A 5,926-nucleotide genomic window follows, 5' to 3' on the forward strand; every position below is an offset into this window, starting at 1 on the left:
AGCTGGAAAAGAGACATCTCATTCTGAAAGCCCACTCCCTTTAAAAATATGAGATGAAGGATGACATTTTTGCAAACGTTGACCCTTTGATTTATTGTCTCCTTTAAGCAAGAACATTTAAATTAGCTCTGATTTCAAAACTTGCTGCCTGTACTTGGTTCCACATGGAGTCATTAGGTCTCAACTCAACTAAGAGTAAGTAGATTAGCTGAGTAGAACTCTCTTTGGCCCATAAATCAGAAAGCATATTCAAATTCCTTCCTATGGTCACATATTATCAAAACAGGGCATACTATCAGCTTGGTCCCAGTTCTCACATAAGAAACCCAACCCAACTCAACCCAACCCAACTGAACTTAACCTAACCCAAACAAAATCAAGCTAAGCCAAGTCAAGTGAAGCCAAGCCAAGTTAACCAAAGCTAAACCAAGCCAAACCACTTCACCATCACAGGTAAGACATATCAGAAAGAAATTCCTTGCTTCTTTTTCAGGAAGATTGGATAGAGAAGCATTAGGACTTAGGTATGACAATGAATGAGAGGAGAATGGTGATGCAGTTAATTATACTTACTACATACTCATAAGAAGAACACTCTCAAACAAGCCAGCCTCTCCTAACCTCAAAAAAAAAAAAAAAGGCTAAATGGGATCAGGTCTGGTTGGTACTGAGATGGAAGACCACCTAGAAAATCCAAGGACTATAGGATAGAAAGGGAAGTAAAAAAAAAATGTTGATGGGAGCCAGTTGGGTGAAGGAGTTAAGAGGCTGGCCTAGAAACCAGGTAACTGTGAGTTCTATTCCCACCTGAGCCATGAAAGCCAGATGGGCATCCTTGGACTAACTACCAGGAGATTCTGAATTCTAGTTCTGCCTCAGGCATGAAAGACAGCTGGGTGACTTTGGACCCAATCACCAGGAGAGTGTAAGTTCTAGTCCCAACTTAGGCATGAAAGCCGGTTGGGGGATTTGGAGCCAATCATTCTCTCAGCCCAACTCTCCTCACAGGATTGTCGTTGTGGGGAAAAAAGAAAGGGGAAGGATTATTAAGTATGTTCACCACCTTCAGTTACTTATAAAGCAACAAAAGCATGAAAAATATAAAGCACCCCAAAAAGCCAATGCAATCTTAAATTGCATTAATAGAGAGATACAATCAAGATCAAGTGAGGTACTAATTTATTTATTTATTTATTTAGTTTAGTTTGTCAAGCATGGATGAGAAAACAAGTATAAGTATGAACATAACATATAAACATATCAGTATAAACAGGTACAAGAATATACATAATAAATGAGTATGAATAAATAGGAACAGTAAGACAGGGACAGTAGGCACACTGGTGCACTTATGCACACCCCCTTACAGACTTCTTAAGAATGGAGTGAGGTCCACGGTAGAACAGTTTAAGGTTAAAGTTTTGGGGGTTTGAGGATGTAATAAGAGAGTCAGGTAGGGAATTCCAGGCATTGACCACTCTGTTGCTGAAGTCGTATTTTCTGCAATTGAGTTCGGAGCTGTTTACTTTGAGTTTGTATCTATTGTTTGCCCATGTGTTATTGCAGTTGAAGCTGAAGATTGACAGGTAGGATGTTGTAGCAGACAATTTTGTGTACTAAGCTTAGGTCAGACCATAAGCGGCATAGTTCTAAGTTGTCTAGATCCAAAATTTCAAGCCTGGTGGCATAAGGTATTCTATTGTGAGCTGAGGAGTAGAGTATTTTTCTTGTGAAATAATAATAAAAATAATAATAATAAATAAAAATAATAATAAAAATAAATAAAAAATAGAGTAATACCACTCGACAAAATAAAACCACAGTTAGAATACTGCATCCAGTTTTGGTCACCACACTATAAAAAAGATGTTGAGACTCTAGAAAGAGGGCAGAGAAGAGCAACCAGGATGACTAGGGGACTGGAGACTAAAGCATATGAAGAACGGTTACAGGAACTGGGCCTGGCTAGTGAAGAGAAGGACCAGGGGAGACAGGATAGCAGTCTTCCAATATTTGAGGGGCTGCCACAGAGAGGAAGGGGTCAAGCTGTTTTCTAAAGCACCTGAAGGCCAAACAAGGAACAATGGATGGAAACTGAACAAGGAGAGATTTAACCTGGAAATAAGGAGAAACTTTCTGACAGGGAGAACAATCAACCAATGGAACAGAAGTTCCCTCAGGAAGTCATGGGAGCGCCATCACTTGAGACTTTCAAGAAGAGATTGGACTGCCCTCTGTCAGAAATGATGTAGGGTCTCCCGCTTGGGCGGGCAGTTGGACTAGATGATCTACAAGGTCCCTTTCAACTCTATTAATCTATCCAACAAAGATGGGATAAACATCTAATAAATAGACTTTAAAAAATGGTAACGGATATATTCGTTTGATTTTATATTCTGCTCACATAAAGGCTCTTATTTGGCCACCAAGAGAACTGTGTAGAATCCTTGATACATGAAAATGTGAAAGGCAGGGAAAAACTCTGCAAATATGTATGAATCCTTTTAAAATTCCAATCACCCTTTTTCCCCTTTCTAGAAAGTTATATATTTCTCTCTCACCCGCGCTTCTAATTCAAGTCATTTAAACAGCCCTCATAAAACGAAGGCTGTTCCATTATTCTTTTTATAACTAGAAAGGCAAACGATGTGCCAGAGAAAGCTGGTATTAAATAGAAAAACTCCTAGATCCTTAACTCTACTGCAATCTTTTGATTTTTCATATGGAAGGATTGTGAATTTCTTGTCGTACAAGAATTTAATCCTTTTTATTTTTCTCCTTCTAAGAAAGGACCAGGTTTAGCATCTGAACGGAGCCTCTGAGGATGCACAGGAAAATTACATAGCCAGGACAAAAGCATGATTAGATTTAACTTAATTTAAATGTGTGTGTAAATTAAATGAAATATGGTGAACGTAATTGCTTTCCGTGTATTTAATCATTCTTCCTTCCCTGATTTGCACAGCAGGTGAATGCTTTGAACTAACCTTTGTTGAGCCTGAAAAAAGCTAAACAGGCTCAGAGCTGGTTAGAATGTGGATGGGAACCTCTACAAAATTTCAAGACTATAGAGTCTAGGAATTTAAAAGCAAAAAAATCGTAGAAGAAAACAAAGGATTTTTTTAAAAAAGTTATTTATTTAGCAGTATATGTCGCTGCTTATCTCACCAACACATAACTCTATGATACAATAACCATTAAAAACTCCATAACAATCTAAAAAGAATCAAAAATAAATAGGTAAAATAAACAGATAAAACCCACAACAGAGGGAGAACGAACACTGCTTAATTTTATGAGTTGCCATCACACTGCTAAGAGACTTGCTATCTTGATTTTGTGGCATAGAGAGTCCGTTGGGTCTTGTGGTGAAGATACCAAGCTAGAAACTTGGAAATTGTGAGTTCTAGACCTACTTTAAACATGAAAGCTGGGTGCATGACTTTGGGCCAATGGCTAGGATACTGTTAAGATCTAGTCCTGCCTTAGGCATGAAAGGCAGCTGGATGCCTTTGGGCAAATATCACAACATTGTGAGTTTTGATCCCACCTTAGGCACAAAAAACAGCTGGATGACTTCGGTTCCATCATAAGGAGATGGTGAGTTCTAGTCCTGCCTGAGTCATGAAAGTGTCAGTAGTGCAGTGGTTAGAATGCAGTACTGCAGGCTACTTCTGCTGACTGCCGGCTGCCAGCAGTTTGGGTCTCACTGGCTCAACATTGACTCAGCCTTCCGTCCTTCCAAGATCAGTAAAATAAAGACCCAAATTGCTGGGGGAAATAGGATGACTCTGTAAACCACTTAGAAAGGGCTGCAAAGCATTATGAAGTAGTATATACTGCAAGTCTAAGTGCTATTGCCCTTCCTTCCTTCCTTCCTTCCTTCCTTCCTTCCTTCCTTCCTTCCTTCCTTCCTTCCTTCCTTCCTTCCTTCCTTCCTTCCTTCCTTCCTTCCTTCCTTCCTTCCTTCCTTCCTTCCTTCCTTCCTACCTTGAGCCATGATGGTGCAGTGGTTGGAGTGCCTATTCATACCTGTTTGCTAGAACCAGTTGTTAATATTCTAAGCATTTCGGAGAACCGGTTGTTAGAAGAAATTTCTGGCCTAATCCTGTAAGGAAGGCAGGAAGGAAACATTCTGGTGTTGCTTACAGAAACTGCCTCTCCATTAACTCTTATTACATTCTTGGTAGGACTAGACTTCCTGTCTCTGGAACGTCTCTGGAGTTTTTCCCCCCTCCTTTCTCCTACTTTGCTTGTGTGGAGTGACCATTCAAAGTTACAATGGCACTGAAAAAAGTGACTTGTGACCATTTTTCACACTTATGACTGTTGCAGCATCCTCACAGTCACGAGAGGCCAGGTGAGGAGATGCATGCCTCGATGTGAGTGATGTTGAGTTGACCACGCCCAGCCAATAACATGACCACCAAGCCATGTCCACCCAGTCACATGACCACCAAGCCATGCCCATCACCTAAGCCATGCCCACAGAACCGGTTGTTAAAAAATTTGAATCCCACCCCTGTGTGAAGCGGTATATAAGTCTAAGTGCTATTGCTATACAGTAGGCTGACTCTGTAAACCGCTTAGAGAGAACTGTAAAGCACTGTGAAGCAGCGTATAAGTCTAAGTGCTATTGCTATTGCTAAAGGCAGCTGTGTGCTTTGGGCAAATACCAGAACACTGTGAGTTCTAGTCCCACCTTAGGTACAAAAACCATCTGGATGACTTCAGTCCAATTACCACGAGATGGTAAGTTCTAGTTCTGCCTTAGTTCTGCATGCACTCTAGTTCTGCATGCGCTTCAGGGAACTGCTCTTCCAGTTTCCAGCACTCCCATGCAAAGATTAGCTGGCTGTCAGAACCCGGAAGATCAATGAGCGATGGATAGCATGCCCGGAGAAATGGCTCTGCATGCCACTTCTGGCATAGGTTCGTCATCATGGATATAGACTATAAGCCAGAATTATTTTTGTTAGAAGATACAATTTTATATATGTGTATATATCTATATCTATATATCTATATATCTATATATCTATATATCTATATATCTATATATCTATATATCTATATATCTATATATCTATATATCTATATATCTATATCTATATCTATATCTATATCTATATCTATATCTATATCTATATCTATATCTATATCTATATCTATATCTATATCTATCTATCTATCTATCTATCTATCTATCTATCTATCTATCTATCTATCTATCTATCTAATTCCACCAGACTGTCAATCATTTGGAAGCCTGCACTCACAAACAAAAAAATCTCCACACCACAAGCCAGGCAAACACCTGGGCACAAACAGATCCCCCCTGATACCTCCAGCTCAAACACACCCCAACCAGGCACCCAGATGAAACCTAGCTTCCTAACTAATGATAGCCGTCCATTTACCTGGAGCCAAGCTGCACTAAAGGCCTCCAATAAAGTAACACAATGTTGCCAGCCAATCAAGATACAAAAAGAGCCAAAAAACAGACAGAAGATATTAGAAACACCAATCAAGCAGAACACAGCAAACTCCAAGACCAATAAACACAGACCAAGACTTTCAACCAATCAGGATGAAGAAAAAAACATTCTGGCACAGCAATAGGCTGCCCCAAATTCAAATCTGAAACCACTGTAAAAGCCTGTCTCACAGATGAACACTATACAGAAGCCTGATGATGGCAGATGAGATTCTGCTGAAACGTTGCTACAACTTTAAAAGCACAACTACAATGATGTGGGAAAATACCCGAACAAAGCTGAATGCCATACATGTAAGTACCCGCGAAAACTTAAGAATGTGTGTGTGTGTGTGTGTGTGTGTGTGTGTAAGTTGTGGCTCGGAGGTTTGAGCCTGCTTTGTTAGAGGACGAAGACTTGGACAATGAGGAAGAGGAGGATTTGGCTTT

This window comes from Notechis scutatus, chromosome 2 (assembly GCF_049901735.1).
Source record: "Notechis scutatus isolate UNSWTSFEM ecotype Mainland chromosome 2, rNotScu1.2, whole genome shotgun sequence".
Classification (NCBI taxonomy): Eukaryota; Metazoa; Chordata; class Lepidosauria; order Squamata; family Elapidae; genus Notechis; species Notechis scutatus.